Here is a 24,937-nt window from a genome sequence, read left to right as displayed (position 1 = left end):
TGTCTCGTTGTTTCTACTACTTTTTTAATTCTTTGAGGGACAATCTTCCTTTTTTCTGGACCACTCAGCATTCTTCCCCCAGACACACTCTCATCTGATCAATCCCCATACTGCTGACCTTTATAGACTCTACTCCACATTACAGACACGGGAGGCAGGTGTGTCCTCACATACTTGAACTTCCGACTGGTCCTCCAAAGAGCAGGGACAAGAACACAAGATCCACTATTTCTTTAGCTACTAAATTCTTCAGTTAATCTGCCCCAAGACTGAGCAGACATTTTGACTGACTTACTGGTAATCTGCATTCACGTAAATCGAACCCCTCCCCCACCTCCTTCATAAGAATGGGCAAAGAGTCACTACATCCTATTTTGCTATTAATATTAATGGTTTGCGCCTAAGTGCAACACTGTGCACTTAGTCCTTTTAAGTTTTACCATGTTGACTCAATCCATCCTTTTCATGTGTGAAGATCAGGTTTTAAGCCTGCTATTTTGGCTCTCCGGTCTCTGCTTCACCTGCCAGTCAGGCAGGCATACTTTGTCCCCTTTCTCCACCCACAGAGGAAACTGTTCACAGCATAAACAATTTGCATGTGATTGCCCAAGTTCACCAGAGATATGAGATACTTAAGGCTGTTCATTCATTCGTTCAGTCCACATCATTGAGTACCCTCTTTAAGCAAGGCCCACAGGCAGGGGAGGGAATTGCAGAATGTAAGAGACACGGTCTCTGTGCTTGGGGACACTTAGAGTCTTCCACAGGTGAACCATGTGGATATAAATAACTCCAATGTGGGGACTGATGCTGGTGCTGTGGAGCATGATCAGGACAGCCATCCAGTCTCTCTGATGGAGACTATCTAGGAAGGCCTGAGAGGGGAGGGCAAGGAACCAGAGCCTTGACCTATGAGGAGGAGCTCAGCAGGAAGTGTTGGGGACCAGGGAGATAACAGAAACCTGTAGGGAATGAGTTTGTAAATGATGCAAGTGACAGAACTACTTTTTGCTTGTTTGGGGATATTTCTTTTGTTTTTGTTTGTTTTTTTAGTGTTTTATTTAATTTTGAGAGAGAGAGAGAGCAAGCGAGCGAGCATGAGTGGGGGAGATGCAGAGAGAGAGGGGGACAGAGGATCGGAACCAGGCTCTACAGCAGCAAACCCAATGTAGGGCTCGAACTCATGAACCGTGAGATCATGAGTTGAGCCAATGCCAGACTCAACCCACTGAGCCACCGAAGCGCCCCTGGGGATATTCTTCTCCCTTCTGGAAGCTGTGCTGAGCAGCAGCCAGTATGCTGCTACCTGTCCTCTACAATCCTCTCCTCCAATGTAAGAGGCTCATTACATTTCTGTCTTTTCATTTGGGAGTTTATAATAAAATTTATTTCTTTTCTATCGTAAAATGCAAAGCAAAGACACACCATATTTACAAGTCAGGGAGGCAAACTGCTAGCCTGTTTGCTACTTCAGGCCACTAGAGGTGCTGGCCCGGGCTTGGGGACAGGCCACACAGAGGCTTTTCAGCACTTCCTGGGTTTTGTCCCATTCCTCGCCAGGGTGCCCACTTCTATTTCATTTTCTACGTGGCCTTTTATTTCCTTTGAACACTGATTTAGAGGATGGGTTTGGGTTTTGAATGTGTGCTCTTCCAAAATTGAAGTCCTTCAGCAGAAGAAATGCTACCCGACTCCTGGCGGGACTTTTGTTTATAAACAGGCTTGTCAGAGCTCTGCCCTCAGATCCAGTCTCTCCTGTAAGCTTGAAATGATTAAAAATGGTTGCAAAAGCCAGAGCTAAGGAACTTTTCTCCCGTTCTTTTCTACTGTAAGTCACCTGCTCACCATCAACATCATTGCCGCCACCCAGAACCAAAAGGCAATGCAATTAAGAGTGACTGGTTTGTACAGCAAGGGTCCTTTTCCTTTGTGGAGGATGAGGAGAGGTTTGTGGAAAGGGACTGAGTTTCATTCCTCTTTGTTTTCTCAGTGCTGTGCATAGCACCAAGCATATAGCAGGTGCTTAATATTAATAAATATTGAATAAGAGAATAACATGATGAATGGATGGATGGCATAGTTTCCTGATCTCAAAATGAGATTGTCCTAATTAAATAAAATTTTAATATTAATTCAAACCTGAGGTTGTAGGCTTATATCATTTTGTAAAATAAATCAGGACATTGACAAGCATATATACTTGAATAATATGCATTAGCTTTAGAAGGCAGGCCAAATCTGAGAATCCTAGTAACCTACAGAGTACCTATGACCCAAATGCTTCTGATGAGCTCACTGGCATAGTGAACACGGTGCTAAGTACCAGAACCCTATCTATGGAACCTAGAATGTCAAAGCTAAAAAGCTCTCATGTTATGGATAAGAAAAGTGCAGCTGAGAGAAGTCACAGGACTCATCCAAGGTCATATAGCTGATAAACTTCACTGCTTGGACTGAATTTATTGTTGCTTCCTCATCAAAGCTGAGCATTTATATATAAGGTAGAAAAATAATATGCATCAGCTTGAGCCATAATAGACATAATGGACTCAATTAACTCCAAGGTTTCTGCCTTGCAATGAAGACCCAGCAGGTCTAAGCCATCGGGAGCCAGAGCTGAATTGAAAAAGATAATTGTGGGGCACTTGGGTGACTCAGTCAGGTGAGCTTCCAGCTTTGGCTCAGGTCATGATCTCACGGTTCATGAGTTCGAGAGCCAATGTAGGGCTCTGTGCTGACAGCTCTGAGCCTGGAGCCTGCTTCAGATTCTGTGTCTTCCTCTCTCTCTGTACCTCCCTCGCTCACACCATCTTTCTCTCTCAAAAATAAATAAACATTAAAGACAATTTTTTAAGAAAAAAAAAAAAAGGAAAAAGACAATTGCTCTACAATGGACAGTGCCAGATTACAAGGGCTGCCCTACTTCCCCAACATGTCAGGTATTCACTGACCGAATGTGGGGCTTCCTATGCCCAGCACTCACTGTACTCAAATTACTGGTAGTTTCTGGGGCACCTGGGTGGCTCAGTCAGGTAAGTGTCCAACTTCGGCCCAGGTCATAATGTCACAGTTCGTGGGTTCGAGCCCCATGTCGGGCTCAGGGCTGACAGCTCAGAGCCTGGAACCTGCCTCAGATTCTGTGTCTCCCTCTCTCTCTGCCCCTCCCCTGCTCACTCTCTGTCTCTCTCTCACCTCTCTCTCTCTCTCTCTCTCTCTCTCTGAAAAACAAATAAACATTTAAAAATATATATGGGTAGTTTCCAATGGATTAAGATATAAGAGGGCCTTTGGAATTATCACTAATTTCTTTCAAACTTCAAATAGCAGTAGTGTTGGACAGCTCCAAGGGCTCATCCCTGTGAGGGCTCACCTCCCAGTATGAACTGCTGAAGATGTGAACCACCATGCAAGAAACAAACAGTGCATCAGTACTTGTATGTTTAATTTTCAGGTTAATTTTTAAACCAGAGGTGGAGAGAATGAAAAACCGATGGGCTTTCAGTCCATGAAGCTGTTATGTCTAAACACTCCATCCAACCCACCCCTGCCACCCCTCAACCTCTGTACCAACAATGGTGCTGGGCACATAGGAGGCACTTAATTCAAGGGACTAAATGAATAAAAGTCATGAAAGGTCACCTGACCTGCCTATGAATTCCCCCTGGAGGTACCAAGCTAGAGGGCTTTTCTACAACAACACAGCAAACTTACACGTGACACTGTATGAAGCAAGATGACTTAGGTACTTCATGCTGATACGAGGCTTTTTTTTTTTTTTTTTTTTTTTAACAAGTCACCAAGAGTGTTTTCCCCATTGTCTCTAGTTAACAGTAACATCTTACACTGGTCTACTTGGGAGACTTCCCAAGCGCAAGCCCTAAATTACCTCATGTAGCCTGGGCTGTTTATGTGAGACACTTCTCCTTACATGAATCCACCACATTACCATTTAGTGATGCTAAGGAAAGAGACGCAATCACAGCTTGTGCCCATCTAGGCACATTACACAATTCATACACAGTGCAATCACGAAATGGGATTTATTCAGTCCCTGGCACTGACGTTGATGTGGCTCAAACCTAATTTTCTAGAGGACAGCACAATTCTCATTGATTTGGGGAGACGTATTCACATTGTCTTGCTTTGCAGACTAGCTCTCCCAGCGTCCATGCAAAAACAATCTCAAAACATTAAAACACCAGTGAGGACAGGACAAGCTCTCTTTTCTTTTTTAAAAGCACTTGAATGACCTTACCACCAAAAAGGCTACATTCCGACATGATAGGAAATAACACAGCATGGCCCTACCACAAGGCGCTGAATAATCAGAAATGTATAAAAGGATTCCATTATAGGCACAAAATAATTTACCTCTCCACTCAACTGCAAAATTTTGGCATTTCATATACATTAAAATGAAATCTCCCAGAGAAATTACTGAATTTACTTTACATGGTATAAGGACCTAAGGAATTTCACCATAACTATACAGGGGTCCCCTTTCAGATATATTTGTATCTCTGTTTTTGTCTTTCCCTGTACAGTCTCTAAAATGTGATGCAGTTTATCCATACAGTTGTCAAATATCTAATGAGTGTCTCATTGCAAAATAAATTTCTTATAACAAAATACATGTATGAAAAGGTACCTACCCTCAAGGAGCTGACATCCTTAGGGGAAGATAAGACACACAAAAATGCCCACTCGGGGGGCACCTGGGTGGCTCAGGTAAGCATCTGACTCTTGATATGGGTTCAGGTCATGATCTCACAGTTCATAAGATCAAGCACTGCACCGACATTGCGGAGCCTGTTTGAGATCCTCTCCCCTCCTCCCCCCCACCCCGTCCCTCCCTTACTTACATGTGGCCCACTCTTTCTCTCTCAAAATAAATAAACATTTAAAAAAATTGTTTTAACGCCCACTCTGATAAACAGTATCATTTGTGAAAAGTATAGTTAGAACAGAGAAGGACAAACCCAGGAAGACTTTTTGGAGAGAGAGGAGAGCATGTGTGTATAACTGCGAACTATATACTAGTCATTAGGTGTTCCTGTAGATGAACAAAATACCACTATGCATAAAATCAGAGGTTACAGTGAGCAGGGATCTTAGGGATCATTCATTCAAACCTTACTTTCTCAGTTGAGAATACGCAGGTCCAGAGAAGTCAAGTTAGTAGCTCAAGGACACACAGGTCTTCTGACTAATGTGGTATCAGACCCCACCCATGTGTTCTACCGTCTCCTAGGATTCCCTGCAACACAGCCCATTGGAGCTTCCTTTCTTTTAGCTCCTTGTTCAGGTAACTCAAGTCAGCACAAGTGACTCAGCAAAGGTGACCACCAGGTTTTGCTAAGACCGCGCTCCATGTTTCTGGTTCTTTTGCAGAACTTGTCTATAATTCCATGTGGAATAAAACAACACTGAAAAGTAAGCTGTGTTCATGGCATTGCCTGCATCATTGTACAATAACTACTGACTAGTTAAAAGTTGATAATATATTAAGGTGACACAATATCTGAATTGAGTTCTCCACCACCACTCCTGCCACAAAGAAAATGAAGTAAAAATACATACATAAAAAAAAAAAGACCCCTAATTTCATGGTACAGTAGATGTTAGGACAAGAAACGAACTTATACCTAGGAGGTCAATCTCATCTTAAAGTCGGGGAATATTAATTTGCTGATATACTTGATGCTGGAGAGCTTAAAGGAAAATTGACATAAATGGTACTACAAGATTTCAGCCTCTCTCATGAGGCTGAGCAAGAACAGTAAAAAAGAAAGTGTTTCAGCCACCATATTTTATTATACAAAGGGCTGAATCAGAAAATTGAAACATTAATAAAATATTTTCTACGTGGATTTTGCTGATGAAATAACTAGCTTCATGCTTTTATGAAGATCTGATAGGTTACGGTCACGTTTAAGGGCAGGGAGTCCCTTTTTGTAATTACTATTAGGGATGGTTTAATTACACCCATAAGTCCCAAGATACTGCTGCAATACACCAGCTGGGGACTGAAGTGCCCACTCTTCACCACATTCCTAGATTATCTGAAGTCTGACGTGTAAATCCCATCGGCTTTGATTCAGATACTTGTACGAAGGGCTTAGGCAATATATCTTTTGCCTTATTCATAATGAAAAATAATCACAATAGATGCATCGATTTACTTACCTCATTCACTCTCTGGGGCATAGTTACCTACTTCCCAGAGAGGAGAAATTAGCTTGTGAGCATACTGCCATAAACACAGAGTGAGACCAGACACGACCCAAACACCACAATGCTTTCATAATTGGAAGACAGGGCCCTCCTCTGGGTAAGGGAACAGTCCCAGTAAACGCTAGAAGCCTGCTCCGTGAATAGATAGCAATTCGCAGGACAGAACAATCTACCCCTCCCCAACAAACCGGCTTTCCTAAGAAGACCACTGAGGGAACCAAAAATGTTTCAAAAATACAGTGCAGCAGGTATCAACTGTATAGCACGCGCCTGCCTGCCAAACATGTGTTGGCCACCGTGACTCTCCTCTGGGGAATCATCCTCTTAACTCCGGGGTAGTCCACGTAGTTTGGTGGGGAACTCACCTCAGCGCCAGAAGTGGGCCTGCACCCAGAGCTGACCAGTGGGCATGAATTCTACCTCCCCAACTGTAACTGCAGTGACTGAGATTCAGGAATGACAAGTCCACTGAGAGCCAGCTCTAGGCCATTCTGTGGATCTTTGGGAGGAGACCCATTTCTATTTCTGCCAGCATTGCTAGGCGAGTAGGATGTAAACATAGATGGTCAGTGGCCATGTTTGCCGCTGCTCTGGGAGAACCCAGTGACAAAGCCAACAACATGGAGAACGCAAAGCAGACCTATGTAAACAGGGCTCTAACCGTGCCCGCAGCCAGACTGCACCCAGATTTGGTTATGTAGACCAAGAAATTCCCCTTTAGACTGAAGTCATCCTAAGCGAGACTCTTGCCACTGACGACATCAACAGTCCTTAAATCAGCAAAATTTGAAATTCAGCTTTTTTTTTAAGTTTATTTATTTATTTGGGGAGAGACAGAGAGAGAGAGAGTGAGTGTTGCACATGAGCAAGGGAGATGGAGAGAGAGAATCCCAAGCAGGTTCCACACTATCTGCTAAGACCCAATGCAGGCTCTATCCCATGAACCGTGAGATCATGACCTGAGCCAACATCAAGACCCAGACGTTTAATGGACTGAGCGACTCAGGTGCCCCTTCTAACTTAACATGGTAGCTGGCATGTGAGATGTCCTCTACAAACCCTCCATCAAAACAAAAAAGAATGTATGCATAGAATGTAAAAAGTCAGTATCTTGAGTCTGTACCAGATAAAAGAAAAGTCCAAAAGATAAAGCTAAGGGTTTTATAGATATGTCTGTCTAAACAACAAACCCCAGCCTAGGTCCACCCTACTCTGCAATATGGTAGCTATGAGATCATGGGGCTATTCAAACTAAAATTAAATAATGTTACAAACGGGGAAAAAAAAGCAGTTTCTCAGACACAGTAGCTGCATTTCAAATGCTCAATAGCCATGCATGGGTAGTGGCTACTATATTGGACAGTATAGATATAAAACATTCCCATCCATCATCGCCAAGAGTTCCAGTGGAGAATTCTGGCAGTAACCCTTCCCATTTCAGATGGGAGACGCAGTCACTATACTAACCAGAAAATCAAGGTACCACAAAAGACTGATGAACAGAGATATTCATCAAATAATTATTTATAATAAAAAAGGATGAACAACAACTAAATATACAAGGGAAAAGTTGAATGAAGATTCAAGTCTGTAAAAAAATAAAACTGATTAAAAGATGCTTAGAGAGCATTTCTTTTTTTATACAAGCTCATTTACTTTTGAGAGACAGAGACGGTGCAAGTGGGGTAGGGGTGGGGGGGAGGAGAGAGAGAGGGAGAGAGAGAATCCCAAACAGTCTCTGCACAGAGCCCAACGTGGGGCTCAAACCCACGAACCATGAGATCATGACCTGAGCCGCAATCAAGAGTCAGTCGCTTAACCAACTGAGCCACCCAGGCGCCTCTAGAGAGTATTTCTTAAAGAGATATGGGAACAAGGTGAGTTGTCCTTTTTTATTTAACAAAAAATAGTGTATTGACAACATGAACTCAAAATGTGTGTAGCAAAAAGAAGACATAATTCTATTGCTTATTTTTAAATGTTCTCTGTGTGCCAACTAATGAGCTACAGGCTTAATATGCATTCTCTGGTTTGATCATGAAAATATCAGATAAAATAGGCAATATTTTTTATTTCTATTTCACAAGTGAGAAAAATAAGACTCATCAAGATTAAATAAATGAAGAAGCCTAGAAAGACACCCATTTCATCTGACCTCAACCTCTAGCCTGTTTACCTCTACAACTCAAAACATTAACAGTGACTGCTTCTGGTAGAAATATTGTGTGTGACTTTTTTGTCTTCCATATTTCTTGTGTGTTTTCCAATTCAATAAATAAGGGATTATTTCTTAGGGAAAAAAAAAAATCTCTGAAGGAAAAATTCATTAGGGGCACCTGGGTGGCTCAGCCGGTTAAGCGTCCAACTTCGGCTCAGGTCATGATCTCACAGTTGGCGGTTTCGAGCCCCGCATCAGGCTATGTGCTGACAGCTCAGAGTCTGGAGCCTGCTTTGGATTCTGTGTCTCCTTCTTTCTCTGCCCCTCCCCCACTCATGCACTGTCTCACTCTCTCAAAAATAAATAAATGTTGGGGCGCCTGGGTGGCTCAGTCGGTTAAACGTCCGACTTCAGCTCAGGTCATGATCTCACAGCCTGTGAGTTTGAGCCCCGCATTGGGCTCTGTGCTGTCAGTTCAGAGCCTGGAGCTTGCTTTGGATTTTGTGTCTCCCTTTCTCTTTGCCCCTCCCCCTTTCATGCTCTGTCTCTGTCAAAAAATGAATAAACGTTAAAAAATAAATAAATAAATAGGGGCGTCTGGGTGGCTCAGTCGGTTGAGCGTCCGACTTTGGCTCAGGTCATGATCTCACAGCTTGTAAGTTTGAGCCCCGCATCAGGCTCTGTGCTGAAAGCTTGAAGCCTGGAGCCTGCTTCGGATTCTGTGCCTCCCTCTCTCTCTGCCCCAACCCACTCGCATTCTGTCTGTGTTTTCTCTCAAAAATAAATAAACATTAAAAAAAAAATTTTTACATAAATAAATAAATGCAAAAAATTTTTTTTAATTCATTAAATGTGACTATAGCCACTATATGGTTAAAAGGAAACTGCTGTACACAATGGATCCTTGCTGAAAACGGGTTAATTATGAACACGAGAAGCTTTCATATTCTGCTGAAGCTTCTGTTCAAATCTAATTTCTCAAAGTATATTGCTAGACGCTAATGAAAACCCAAAGAGACACACGCATTCAGGAGATGGATAGCCAATGAATTTTCTGTTGTTTTTATAGCGAACAACTTTTTTATATCCTAACATTTTTATGCCAGCTATGAAAAAGATAAATAAATATTTATGACATTCACTCAATTCCACAGTAACTACTAAGTTGCTCATGTTCTCACTCTGGTTTGAAATGTGCATATTTTAGAGGCTGGGAGTCAAGTCTCAACCCTAAACGAGAAAGCCACAGAACGCTGTCATTTACAGACCTTAAAACTACTCATTTGACTCACTACAGGGATTTGCCTTGGTCTCAGGATGTAACAAACTTAACCAAGGCAGCTGTAGATTCAAACACACGCAAACCTCCCTGCTGCCCAGCAAACAGATAACACCAGGATTGCCATGGACCCTGGTTTTGCTGAAGTTTCACACGTATCAGAAGCGTTTGATCAAGAACAACAGAAAAGATGACTGAGGAGACCCACAGAAATAAATGAGGACCGATTTCCACCATTCAACTATCTTGCAGAAACTTTCCTTTACCAAAAATGGCCCAATTTACCTGTTGGTATATTGACTGAAGTTCCCACTTGAGAGAGATCTATGTAGTCATAACATAATAATTATAAAGAATAGGCCAGAATCCACGAATGACTGGCTCATGAGTGAAAATGAGCCCACAGGCCAGATATATTAGACCACAAATGTCTCATTGTTGTTGCGTAACTGATTTAGTGGCACATTTTTAAACTGATGGATTTCACATTTAAAAAACAGATGTCTAGCTTTTCTTGAAAAAGCTGAAGACCTGGTTGCTTTGGTCCAGCATTCTCTTACTGCAACCATCGGCTAGAACTGAACAGTGGCTTACCCAGTGCCCCCCGACCCCTCCCCCTGGACTGTTTCACTCAGTAATGTCAACTACACTGCCTTCATAGGCACCTGAGCTCGTTGGTCTGGTCATAGGAGGCACCTGAAAGACCATTCAAATACACCACAGCTGACACACACCCTCATTTCACCTAAATAAATACAACCACTCTTCTCCTTGGACTGCTCCTTCACCCTGGGTAACAGAAGAATGGTGAGAACAGCCGAGAAGGCTACACAAAGGAAAGGCTGTTTTACCACCACCCACCCAACCACAATCTCAAGGCTACCAGGGACTCCATGAACTGGAGCACCTGGGGACGTTCACAGCCTCAGCTGCCCTGGCTCCCGCCACCCTGCCACTTTGTGATCCATTCACACCGACTTACTTATGGCTCCCCATACACAGAGGTGCCCATCTCTACCTTTATCTACCCCTGACCTAGAACATGCCTCCTTCCTGTCTCTGTTGATTTGTGTCTTCCCTGGTAGACTGTACACACCACAAGGACAACTACAGTTTCTGTCACATTCGCCCAACACAGTACCTGAAACATATTTACTATGAGAAAGATCCACTGGCAAAGTCCAACTCAACTTCAAATTACTTAGCTTAGATGCTGACCCTTCCCTACCCTGGCAGACTTCATCCCTCAACTAATATTACTTTTTTTTGTTGTACTGGGCCACCACGTTGCCATCTGTGTATTTGTGCTTCACAGACTAATCCTGGATCTTGAGAAGAAAGCCTACGTGTTTTATGGCTATATCCACGGAGCCCGCCATTGTGCCAGCACCCTGCAGGGGCTCAATGAATACTGAGTAAAATGGATGAAGGGATGGAACACGAAGTACTTCCTCATAAACCATCATTCCGCATAATGGACACAGAGGTAACCATCATCCTCCTCGTCACCATCCCCTTCTTGGTCGCTATCACCCTTGCCACCAGCGCAGCATCTCCATTTGATAGGACAGCCAAGACCCACGGCACACAGCTTTTCGCAAGGGAGCCAAGGTCCAAATGCATGCCTCTGTGTCTCACACAGCCGAAGTGCAGCCAAGAGGGTGGAAAAGACCAGCACCCCAAGGGCTGTGAGTATTCTACGTGCTGCCACCTACTCTTTCACACCCTCCCGATTTCAAACCCAAATGAAACGACTGCTGGTTTAGATCACGTCCAAGACATAGCTGCCATCGTATCAGTAACCTGTAATGCACCTAGAAGAGAGCTAGCTGGGTAATGTATGCATAACTCAATTCTGGTAGTGACATGCTTGACGTCTTTACCCACAGCACATATCTCATATCTTCTTTCTCTGGAGTTTTCTGTAAGTTATGGATTAATAAACTTTCCCTAAGAATGCAGCCTTATTAATCTTGCAAAATACTCAGAAAAAGAAAATATTTTATTATGCCCATGTAAAGTGAATTATGATAAACAAAGTCCCATGTGTGCTGACAAGAAATAAAGTTGCTTTCTGCAGCAAATTGTATTTGTGATCCTGGTCGTTTCCTCTCCAGTCAGATGTGGAGTAAAAAAATAACCACCTGTATGTATCCTGCTCTGTGAGGACAAGAGCGGCCATCAAGGTCACAGACAGATGTGACCCAATTTCTAAGGGGAGAAACAGAAAATTAGCACAGTTGGCCTTATTCAAGCCCCTCCTCTTAAAGCTGGAAAAAAAAAAAAAAAAAGCAGAGGCAGAGAGAGAGGAGGTCTGTCATCATTCCGCTGTTCTCTTCATTACATTGAGGCAGATCTTTCAAAGGCTAAAGCTGTGTGACCTCCTGGAATCTATCTCACTTGTCTGAAGGTAGAGGGGTGAGGGAGAGAGGAGCCACCATTTGTGGCATGTACATGCGCAGGCACCGGGCACTGCTCTAATTGTGCGGCCACATGTTCCTTAATGGACAAAACAGGCTTCTAAGAATTCAATTTTCAACTGAGGCTCTGAGAGTTAAGGGACTTGTCCATGGCCACAGACCTAGTTATTAGCCAAACCTTGGTTTGACCATCTGTAAAATGGGGATTGTAACACTCATCCTATCTATCTGATAAGATCAAAAGAGAAGAGAAGAAACCTGAATAGTTTGTGTGTGTGTTTACATGAAATGCTACAAAAATGTAAGATCACCGCAGCTGGAGTGCAGGTTCACCCGTGGACTTCTTCCTTCATTCCACCTAAATGTTGAGTACTTAAGTGCTTGAAGTAACCAAAGATTCAGACAGAAAGCGACATTCACTGTAAAGCGAAAAGCAGTGGCACCAGCTCCACTATGAACCCCTTGGCGAACCTGCAAGATGGGTGCCAGCTCTCCAACCTAAACAAAGTCTCCACATCTGTAGAACGAGCGTTCTGTTCTGCCAGGCTACAAAGGAATCCAGCTCCGGCATTGATTCCAGAAGAGCTGTGATGTTCACTACCCTAGAACTGTGCCTTATTGGGCCACATTTCCACTCCTTCTCCCTATACAGACCTCACAATCCCTCATCCAAATCTCCTGGGTCTGGTCTGTTCAGAGTGCAGATCTTATTTTGCATTTTAGAAAGGCAGCATATACTATGTCATACACTTACACTTATTTGTATTGTCTCTGGCTAGGGCTCCCCACCCCCACAAATTCATTAATACTTCTCAAGCCATATGTATGACTATTCATACTCAGAGGGACCAATAAAGATTATAAGTAGCTCATGTCAGATCAGATCAGGTTTTGCCACTAAATGAATGATAAAACTATTCTGACTTTTCAGAGCATTCTAGATTTGGGGATTGCAGAAAAGGGACTATATGGCCCTACTGTTACTGTTCTACTCACCAGGGCAGGCACTCATCACTGACAAGGCTCTACCTGGCAAGACAGAGATTGAATGCCAGTGGCTACTCTCAACATTCTGCAAGGAAGGTGGGATGGGACGGCGGGGTAGGGAAGCTAGGGGAAGAACGAGGGTTTCACTTCGCTGTTCTTGAGCTCTGCAATATCAGTAAATACTTTTGTAAGAGACTAATTTTTCTGGCATATGAACTAGTCCTTTGCCTGCTTTTCTCTGATCCACTCCTGGCCCCTTCCCCTGCTCTGCTGGGTGTGGCAGGAAGCCTGTCCCAAGCACATTTCCCAGGCTCCCTTGACAACTGACTTTCAGTGAGGTTCACTTAATGGGAAAGCCTGGCAGGAGAGAGGAAGTTGGAGGAGAAACTAGGGTATCTGTCTCCCTCTCTCACTCACTTTCTGCTTCAAGGTGGCATACCTGGAAGTGGCCCAGTCTCCTCTATGGTTCCAGCCCATTCCCGTGTGGGACCTATTCCCACCATGCAGCCTCTGCTGTTTCCAGCAGCCACGGATCCTGGGCTCCAGCAACAATGCACCTTCCCTTTGTGCCTGCAGATCTAGAAGCAGCTTCTAGTCTTTGTGGTTTGCTTCTTTGTCACAGTTTCAGCTCTGCCAACACATTTTTCACTATATGAAATTTTTCCTATTTAGTTTCCTGTATTAAGTTCTTTCTGCTAAGGTACCTGGCATGTGCCTCCTGACGAAGTGATCACTGACACAGTGCATACTGTCACCATTAATAAGTTCTGCTTATCCTGGAGATGTGGCTGCTGCAGTTTTGGGTGTGTCCAGGGACAGTCCACAGAGACGCTCTTCACCCCTGACACACACTGGTTGGCAGAGTTTCAATCTTTATGCTATAATTTTACTTGGTTTTTGTTTGGCAAAAATATGTATTAGATTTTATTTATCTTTTGTGTTTTTTTTTAATTCCAGTTAACATACAGTATAATATTAGTTTCAGGTGCACAATATAGTGATCCAACTGTTCTATACAACACCTGATTCTCATCATAACAAAATGCAATTCTTAATCTCCATCACCTGTTCAACCTACCCCCCTCCCCCCATCCACCTCCCCTCTGGTAACCATCAGTTTGTCCTCTATAGTTAACAGTCTGTTTCTTGGTTTGCCTCTCTCTCTTTTTTCCCTTTGCTCATTTGTTTTGTTTCTTTCTTTTTTAAATGTACATCCAAGTTAGGTAGCATATAGTGCAATAATGATTTCAGGAGGAGAATGCAATGATTCATCCCCTACATATAACACCCAGTGCTCATCCCAGCAAGTGTCTTCCTTAATGCCTCTTGCCCTTTTAGTCCATGCCCCCTCCCACAACCTCTCCAGCAACTGTCAGTTTGTTCTCTGTATTTGAGTCTCTTATGTTTTGTCCCCCTCCCTGTTTTTATATTACTTTTGCTTCCCTTATGTTCATCTGTTCTGTATCTTAAATTCCACATGAGTGAAGTCATATGATATTTGTCTTTCTCTAATTTCACTTAGCATAATATACTCTAGTTTCATCCACATTGTTGCAAATGACAAGATTTCATTCATTTTGATTGCTGAGTAATACTCAGCAATATATATACCACATCTTCTTTATCCATTCACCAGTCTATGGACATTTGGGCTCTTTCCATAGTTTGGCTATTATCGATAGCGTTGCTATAAACATTGGGGTGCACGTGCCCCTTTGAAACAGCATACCTATATCCTTTGGATAAATAACCTAGTAGTCCAATTGCTGGGTTGTAATAGGATAGTTCTATTTTTAATTTTTTGATGAACCTCCATACTATTTTCTGGAATCTCTGCACCAGTTTGCATTCCCACCAGCAGTTAAGCTGTAATTTTAAATCAGCTGCAGATAACCCATGAAGCGAACAATCACCCACGGTAACCTATGTTATTACCATGGGATCTGATAAGGAACTACAAAGTCCACCTTATGACTGCTCCCCAAATATTTCCTCCTCAACTGAAACAATGTGTGAGAGAGGGAGTAAAGCACATTCTAGCAACTGTGCAAAATCCCACTGCAAACTTTGAAGTTGAGAGACCTTTTGTTGTTGTTGATTTCATGCAACTCCCTTGATCTGATGAAACCAGAAGGACAGAAAAAAAAAAAGGAAAGGAAAGAAGGGAGAGAGAGAGGGCAGTACAGGAAAGGCACAGTTTGCGAGTAAAAGGAGACAACAGAAACATTTGTAATGACAGCAGAAGGCCCTTATTTTGTTCTCAAAGATTCAAAATAGTTCACTAATGGGACAGGACACTCTTCCCTCTACTGCAAAGGAACTATGGTAGACATTAAAAACTAGAAGTAGTAAAAATTTAAGGTGAACTTTCTTGAAAAGCCAAGCATATGAGGCATGAAAGACACGTCAACAGTGTCCTTGAGAAATTCTCAACCTTCAGAGGAACCCAGAGAAACAGACAAGGAGCAGAACAATTGAAGATGTAATGAAGGATGGTGTTTAGTAGAGTCTGGGGCTCAAGATGCCTGAGAAAGATACACATGCCTGGGGAAGCAGGCAGAGGGAAGCATCAAACGTAGTTGAGCCTATGTTGTAAGATCTGTATTTTTTAGAAGAGGGCAATGTCAGTCCATTCTCCCAACCCCCTTCCTCCTAGCCATGTTGATTTATGACTACTGGAATTAAGACTTCCTTTACCACTGATACGTTTGGAGCAGTCAAATATATACAGAATGGTATCTGAACTCACTCATAATGGACCCATGGATATCAAAGAGGAAATATAGTGTTATCAGGGTAACCAAGTGGTCAGCTTCTCCTTCCCTTAATTTTGCTTTTATGACACATCCTCTTTTATATCAACCTATAATTACCACAGCACATATTAGCTTCACTCCAGAAAATACAATGCAACATGATGACAGGATGTGAGAGAAAGAAGAAAGAGGTACCACACTCAGCAAGGGAAGAAGAAGAATTTGAAATTTTATCCACATCAATGTCATAGAGGTAACTTCTGCAGAGAAATGGGTATCTCCACTAGGTCCTAAAACATACATAATATTTGAATGGGAAAAAAATGAGTGGGAGTGGGCTGATCAAAGAATTAATAACCTAAGGAATTCCAGAAAAAGAGACATACAAACAACAATGAAGAGAGGCAGACAGAAAAAGATAGCAATCAGCAGGTAAGCATCAAGGCCATTGGTAGACATCTCTCCTGTTGTCCCCATTTTTGCAGATATAAGTTATAATTTCTATGCAGAATAGTGATTGCTCAAATAAAAAATGCTTGAGTATTTCACTGTATTATCATCATAATATATCTGAGAATCTTAAGTCAAGATGGTGAGGAAGAAAGAATACCGACATGGGTACCGGAAGATCTGGATCTCTATCCCAGCTCACCTTGATGACTGGACACATCTTCTCATTTCCCTGTAGCTGTGGCTGCTCATCTGAAGGTTGCAGTAACATTCACTGACCTGAGATGCACCCAGAAAGTAGAACCAGACTGTAGCTATCGGCCGTAATTTGGCACTCAGGCAACTAGAAGACGACAGCCGGTCTGAAATGCCAGACTAGTGTATCAGGAGCCAGACTCTGGCCCCCAGCCCCTAGATCATGTTAGTCATGCTAGACAGAGTGTCTACCCCGGAAAGGACTTCGCCACCCCCTCACACTCCAGGGGGAAAACAGACATCTTTCAAAGATCTCTGCTATTTGAACAAGGGGACTGGTTGCTACTTGGCTTGATCGAGTCCTAGGAAGCCCCATTCCTCACTTTTACATCTCCACTGGGCCACTGGGACAAAGGACATCCCCTTGCCAGTCAGTCTGTGAAGGAGGGTGGTGACCCTGTCAAGGGCAGTGCTAAGCTTCCCACAGCCCTTTCCTTGAAGCTGTTCTGGGTATCAAATGAAAGCACATAACTCACCTAGTACTTTGTGAGCACTCTATGAGCACCAGCTTTTCTCCTCCCATCCTAATGCCCCACCATCCAGAGCAAGAAATACAGGTGGACTATGATGAAAACATATAATTAGAAAATGTAATTTTTAGAGACAGCATTTACAATGGCAACTACAAAAATATAAAGCACCCAAAAATAAATCTAACAAGAGGTTAGATACCTTTATGAAGAAAATTACAATCTGTACTGAAAGACATTAATAACTAAATAAATGGAGAGGGGTAGCATATGTATGGGTAGAAGGGCTCAATACCATAATGATATCATCTCCCTGAATTAATCTATAAATTCATTGTAACTCCAATGAAATCTCAAGAGTATTTTGTGTAACTTTAAAAACTAAGTATAAAATGTATATGGAAGACAAAAAGCCAAAAAAAAAAAAAAAAAAAAAGCCAAGACACTAGTGAAGAAGGACATTGTAAGGATTTGTCCTGCCAAATGTCAAGGATTATTATAAAGCTTTAATAATAAGCTATAAAATAATAAAAGAAATGTAATGTAGGCAAAAGAGTAGACAAAATATATGCCTGAGGGCGCCTGACTGGCTTAGTTGGTAGAGCATGCAACTCTTGGTATCAGGGGGGTTGTAAGTTTGAGCCCCACACTGGGTGTAGAGATTATTTAAAAATAAAATCTTGGGGCACCTGGGTGGCTCAGTCGGTTGAGCCTCCGATTCGGCTCAGGTCATGATCTCACAGTTTGTGGGTTCAAGCCCCGCATCAGGCTCTGTGCTGACTGCTTGCTCAGAGCCTGGAGCCTGCTTCAGATTCTGTCTCCTTCTCTCTCTGCCCCTCCCCCACTCATGCTTTGTCTCACTCTGTTTCTCAAAAATAAATAAAATGTAAAAAAAAAAATTAAAAAAAATAAAAAATAAATAAAATAAAATCTTAAAAAATATATATACATACACACACACACACACACACACAAACGCATCTAGAAAATGATCTTAAGTGCCAAGATGACTTTTTTCCACATGGAGGAAAATTAGAAATAAAATAAATTCCTACCTCACCACACACACACACACACACACACACACACACACACACACACTCCACATGGATTATAGAACTTAAATGTGAAAGACAAAACAATAAAAGTTTTAGGAGATAATAAAGGACAGTATCTTTAGGACATCAGAGTAAAAAAAAAAGAGTTTCTTAAACATGACATAAGAAGTACTAACCATAAAAGAAAAGATTGATAAATTCAACTACATTAAAATTACTAAGATAGCAGAAGGTTGGCAAGAATCCAACTTCTATGTGGTCTATAAATCTATTCATCTTCCCAAAGGAATAAATTACAGTAACCTTTTTGCATTCACTGCGTTCTAACAATACACACCCATAGCTTAGATTCAGCATATGGCTGGCCCATCTTTGACTTCATCCACAATTGGATTACCGGAACTTCTGGTTTAATTTTAATGTTTGAATGGTTGTGTTTTATACTGAGAACTTCTGTGAGCATGCACATGATACTGCTCAGAGTAAGTCCTCCAATCTCAGACAAGCACGATCGTGTGCCATCATCACAGTGCATGGGCACCCGTAGGCACTCACGAGGGAATGGCAGTGCATGGCATCTCTTCCTCACCCTGTGTACACTGTATGCATTGCCGATGATCAGTCATACCCAAGGCTGACTCTCACTGTGCTATCTCCTGGACTTTACTGTTACTCCCCAAACTGCTCGTTGAAACCTGTACGGGCAAAATCAAAGAGAAAATCAAAGGGGTGGACTCTCAGCCATGATCAACATAAACCTCATGGGAAAAGCTAACCTACTATCTCCCACATAACCATGATCTCCCCCAGTGAGCCTACAAGTTTTCCACTTTGTCTTTCCATTCTTTCTACCATGCACCCCTCAGCAATGTAGTAGCGTTTACTGTACATGTTGACATGTATACATGAATACAGGCTAGGATAACATAAGAAGGAAAATGTCTCCCAAATATGACATGTGTTTCAGATGGAGCTTTTCCAAGAAGATGTCCCTCACATACACCAAGAGAGATGCTTGCATTGGCATGACTGTGCCTAATTGTCACACCCTGTTATTGACAGTAAATTATTTCTTGGGGCCCTAAGGATAAACCTTCAAAGTATGTAGTGTCTGGGTACCGAGTAATTAATTACATTGTAATTTACAAATATCCTTTTTGATTGAAAACACTTGTAGTTATTTTTCTTCTAATGAAGTGGACAGCTTTACCAAATCAATAGGGCAGATTTGGGTAAGTAGTTATTATTGATTCCAAACGATGTCAAGAAAACACAAAAATGACTTTTAGTCGGGGCACCTGGGTAGCTCGGTTGGTTGAGCACCCAACTCTTGATTTCCTCTCAGGTCATGATCCAGGGTCGTGGAATCTAGCCCCACTTCAGGCTTCATGCTGAGCATGGAACCTGCTTAAAATTCTCTCTTTCTCTCTCCCCCTCTGTCCATCTCCCCTGCTGGCTCACTCATTCACTCACTCACTCTCTCTCTCTCTCTCTAAAATAAAAATAATCAAGAAATGACTTTCAGTTGATGACAGTTACTATTCAATTACAGATCCAGTTTACAAGACAAAAAACTATATTGTCAAGATCAGTGAACAAAGGAAATTCAATACTGTCAATACAAAACCATTACTTCACCCCAATCTTTGTATGCACATGAACTTAATGTACTACGAGAATGCACACAATTCAATTCAGCAGAAATTAATTGAACATCTACTATATTCCAGACACTGTTGTTAAAAGGAGAAGCCACACTTCCTTCTTTGAGAAGCTTGTAAATGTCCTTTATTCACGGAAAATTCCTAGACAAATCAGCTCTTTCTTATTATCTCTATAGTGACCAGCTAGAAATCAGGTAAGAATTCAATGGAATTCTTTTTCTTCCCAAAAGAACATTCAAAATAATTATATGAAATGATAAACACCAAATTTACGGCAGTTACCTCTGGCTGAAGGAAAGAGATATGACCAGGAAAAGGTTACTAGGAGGCTTCAACCTCATTTGCGTGGGTTTATTTCTTAAGTTGAGTGGTGAGTACAAGTGCTTTCGCTATCCTGTTACTTCCACTTCGTCTTAGGTCTTATATATATATACTATACTACATTTCAAATCATACATATTGCTCTCATGATAAAATTAACCCCTCTTCTTAAAACCCATTAAGTGATTACCTACAAACATGTTCCCTGGTCTATCTCATAAGACTGAAAAGGGCTCCTTGAAATCAGAGGTACTATGGCAAGCAAACTGAGACCTTAATAAGTTAAATGACTTTTTTTTTTTTTTTAACTGGAGGAAACCTCTGACGCTTTACTATGTCAGTAAATACCATGTCTTAAGAAGAGTAAGATATATAATTCAGTGATTTTCAAACATCTTGGGGCATGGGACATTTTTCTCTCTGAATGTTCTTTCTTTTGAAATACTCATAACCATCTTGGGGAACACTAATGTTCCCTGGAACACGATCTTGAAAATGCTCTATAAAGTAATCCATTTCAGCCACATATTGTACATTACAGCCACAGCGAACTATGCCTATCTCCAAGCCAATGAGGAACCTTCATGCCCACCTGTCTTTGCCCACACAGTTCTCCCAGTTTGGATGCCTTCAAGCCCTGAAAAACTCCTGGTCAAACTTCAGCTTCCAGATGAAATGCAATCTCTTCTTTGAAGCCTTCCCCACTCTTTCCTTTCTTCAGATATAATAAATTACTTTTCTGGACGCTTTCAGTGCCACGCAGATATTTTCTGTACCATATCTCACCCTGCGTCAATTATTTATGCATGAGGCAGGATGCCTAGATGACAGAGGCTGTACCCCTGCATCTCGATACTGTTCACAACGCTGAGCACAGAGTCAGGGCCAGACACAAAGTAGGCGCTCAGGCAATATGTGTTAAATGGACACAGAAGTGGTGCCTATGTGGGTGACCTGAGTCAATTTCCCAGATACTCTCCAGGCTTATTTGTTAACTTTTCAGTCTTTACTAGCAAATGTGACACTAACAAGAGTAGATATATTGGATACAAAGACTGAAAAAGAGACAAACTGAGACAAAAGAGGGGGAAAGGATGGCTTAACTGATGGATGGTGAACCAGCAGATTACCAGGGTCTAGTCAAGAAACAGAGAGACTGGGGTGCCTAGGTGGCTCAGCTGGTTGAGCGTTCGACTTTGGCTCAGGTCATGATCTCATGGTTTGTGGGTTCGAGCCCCGCATGAGGCCCTCTGCTGACAATTCAGAGCCTGGAGCCTGCTTTGGATTCTGTGTCTCACTCTCTCTCCATCCCTGCCCTGCTCTCTCTCCCCTCAAAAAAATAAACATTAAAAAAAAGAAGAAGAAGAAACAGAGACTAACCAACAGAGAGAGTCAAATTGCTATGAAGCTCAGAGCTTATACACGGGGTTGGTCATTTTGCAGATGCACTGTAGGTGGTCGACACTGACTTGAAGTCACCCTGAACTGTCACATCTATCTGTGAGGGCACTCCTCTCATTTTTATCCCCTAAGCTAAACAGCCCATCTTGGCCATCACAAAATCTGTATCATTTTAGCTATGAGTTGTTCTATTCAGCAGAATTGTATTTCTGTTTTCCTTTCTCTTTATGAGCATCCCCCACTGGCATTGCAGATTGGTTATACATCAGGTTCAAATAAAAAAAATAATAATAATAAAAGCAAGCCAGCAATTTCTCTCCAATAGAATATGCTGCATATTTCATGAAATAGAAGCCAGAGGAGTTTTATGATTCCTGAACCAAAACCTTTCCATATCTGAAAACTAAATGGAAGAAAAATACAAAGAGCATCTCACAGAAAAAGAAACCCAATCATTTGCTCTCCAACCTAAGCAAAGTGTTGAAGTCATTAATCGACTTGTGTGTGTGTATGTGTTTCATCATGGACTCATATCCTGCTAATATGCATTTCATAGATTGAGTTCAGTGCTAGTTTCCATGAACATGAATGTACTTACAGAAAAGGGGTTTTCTTTTCTTTTCCTACGGACACTTTTTTTTTTTTTTTTTTTTTTTTTTTTTTAGAACAGAACATCTGACTGGCTCCTGCTCTTAGTCTTGCAATATCTCCCCTCCACTCAATTTTTATTTATATTTCAGGTCACTTCTCTATCCTGGTATAGAAGACATTCTGGTCTAGAAAAAAGAGCACTGGACAAGGAGTCTAAGAATTCTGGGTTCCAATGGTGTCTCTCAGCTGTAAAGTTGTGTGTTTCCTCCAACCTGATTCATTTTCCAATCTGTAAACAGGGAGACTTCACTATTCCACTACCAGAATCCAATCAAGCAAATAGTCACTTTATTTTCCTCAAAACAATTGCTGAAAAGTACAGTGCCATGGAGGTTTTAGCATGTTATGTGTACTTCACAATTCCCTTCAATTTCTAATAAGCTAAACAAAACAACTTTTGCCTGGAATCCTAAACTGTATCTCTTCCTCCCCATCTCCTGGTTAGGAAAAGGAAAAAAACAACAAACAATGGACACTGTTAGAATACTTAAGCCTCAGGACACTGGTAACAGAGAACTTTTCATTATCAAAGGGGAGAATTTGGATCTCATTTGAAGGATAACGTTAACAGCTAAGTAACATTACATGCTAACTACTGTTCCAAGCACTTGGGTGTCAATTTCCATAATCTTCACAACAATCTTAGGTAGCAGGTCTGTTATTTTGTAAAGAAAACTGAAGTATAGAGAGGTTAGAGAAGTCAGTCAAGGCCACCAGCTGGCAGGGCTGGAGGAACTGGGGACTGAACCCCGGTAGTCTTAGCACCCAAGTCCAGACTTCCACCCACCTGTTATACCACCTTTTAATGTTATAAATCTCTGCTTATCACAGCTGGTAACAGACAACAGCAGTAATGCTATCTCTGCGTACCTGCTTACTGAATATTTTAACAGCGCAAACGGATGTCAACATACTGACCAAAACTCTCATCAAGTCGCAAGTGTTCAAAACATCGACCATCAGCCCAATGCCCTGTTGACAACAGAGCAACACTCACTTTATGTTCTCAACATCTGACACTCAGAAAAACACGCAGCTTGCTTCTACAGAAAGTCTATTCCATTATTCCCTCTTAAGTTTTACAACCACTGTGAAAGACAGCTGGGACTGCCTCTCCACTCAGAGACAGCATAACACAGTGGTCAGGGCAGACCCTGGGACCAGGATGCTTGGATTTACTTTTTTTTTTTTTTTTTTTAAGTTTATTTACTTATTTAGAGGGAGAGAGTGCAAGCTGGGGAGCAGCAGACAGAGAGGGAGAGAGAGAATCCCAATGCTGTTGGCGTGTGGCCCAACATGGCAGCTGAAGCCAGGAACCAGGAGATCATGACCTGAGCAGAAGTCAAGAGTCAGAGGCTTAACCAACTGAGCCACCCAGGCATCCCCAGAACTCTTGGATTTAAATCTCTAGTTCTGTACCTTATTTGTTGTGTGACCTTGGACCAGTTACCAACTCTCTGTGTGCCCCCCCCCCCCATTTCCTTATCAATCAAATGGGAATGAGAATACAGCTATTCACTGCCTAGGGTTATTTAAAGATTAAATAAAGGAATGCATGCAAAGTACTTCAAAGGGTACCTGAGTCTTAGTAAGTGCTCCAAAAGAGCAATTATTCTTATTATTTTTATTAATAAGACAGGTGACTTGCCCAACATCACAAAGTCAGAAAGTGCGTGGACTGGACCTTGGCCTTCTAATTCCAAAGATTATCCTATCTTCTTAGCAGGACTGCATGCTAGTTACCGTCCTCCTGAAATCCTGTTACATGCCAAAGCGCCCAATTGGGGCAGTTTTCTCTAAAAAATTGCTCAAAGATCACATAGGTAATCTGCAGTATTGTCCTCGTTTTGCAAATGACAAAACTGAGGCTCTGAGAGGTCATATGACCTATCCTCAATTCCTTAACTCAACCAGTGCACATTCTTTGCCACAGTAAGCCCTCAACAACGATCGGAAGTTCCTGACAACAGCCTTCCATGTAGGCAATTTTTTAAAGTGCCATCCAAAAGACATAAACTGTGATTTTCTTGCTTTGTTAGCTTTATTAGTTTGAGAGAGGGATTAAATTCCTACAAAAATAAAATGTTTGACTTGAGTGAATTATCAAAATGCAATGCTGCTTCCATTAGATGCTTCATCTGCCTGCAGGGTGGCCCCAGGCACTGGAAATCCACCAAATGCAATTTTTAAGAAGGGTACTATCAGGTACCAAAGCCAGACACCCACCCACTGAAGGGAAATTACTTTGGAAGGCAAAGGGGAGTGAAGCAGCATATTCCTCTGGGGCCTGGGGAGAACCAGAACAATAAGCGATAGCATCTCTTCCCCGCAGCCTCCCACAATGGTGTATCTTACAACTGAAACATACTGTGGAACAGCTTGTGAGAGGAGCTTCATCAACAATAAGTAATTTTTATTCAGATTTTATTGTTGAATACAATGAACATGATTAAATGTTTCAGATATGCCTATTCAGACCTTAAGCAAACCACCAAGAAAAAAAAAAAAAACTACTAAAAATCATCTTCTAAATCTGCTTTAGGAAGAGATTTTAATTGCCAACTTGATGCTTAGAACCGAATTCCCACTGGAGAGCTGCACTGCTCCCAAGAAGACAGTAACACACGTTTGCACTTCCCACCTCGGCCTCTGCTCTCATCCCTGCTGATGCCCTTAGCGTCGCCAAATAGTTACAATGTCAGTCTTTCAAGTCACTGCATTTTGAACTTCCGAAACCTTTACGAGGGCCTCTGTGTATGGAAAAGAACAATAGCGCTTCAAAAGCCATGTCTGTGCGTTCTTCAATACTCCATTTGAATGCTGGGGTTTCAAT

The 24,937-nt window shown here is 42.0% G+C and overlaps 1 protein-coding gene across 5 annotated transcripts in view; it reads right to left on the bottom strand.

Annotated features, from left to right (window-relative positions):
- Window positions 1–24,937, bottom strand: part of DAB1 (DAB adaptor protein 1) — a 1,137,940-nt gene that overhangs the window by 381,210 nt on the left and 731,793 nt on the right. Inside the window, exon 1 of one of the 5 annotated variants that reach the window (XM_081796423.1) lies at window positions 16,487–16,571. The exons of the other annotated variants lie outside the window; for them this stretch is intronic. The gene's annotated coding sequence lies outside the window, so the exon portion shown is untranslated. Of the gene's footprint in view, window positions 1–16,486; window positions 16,572–24,937 lie in introns of those variants that run through there. 5 annotated transcript variants of the gene reach the window in all.

This window comes from Panthera onca, chromosome C1 (assembly GCF_046562875.1).
Source record: "Panthera onca isolate mPanOnc1 chromosome C1, mPanOnc1 haplotype 2, whole genome shotgun sequence".
Classification (NCBI taxonomy): Eukaryota; Metazoa; Chordata; class Mammalia; order Carnivora; family Felidae; genus Panthera; species Panthera onca.
The sequence above is the reverse complement of the archived record's forward strand: the minus strand, read 5'-3'. Positions and strand labels throughout refer to the sequence as shown.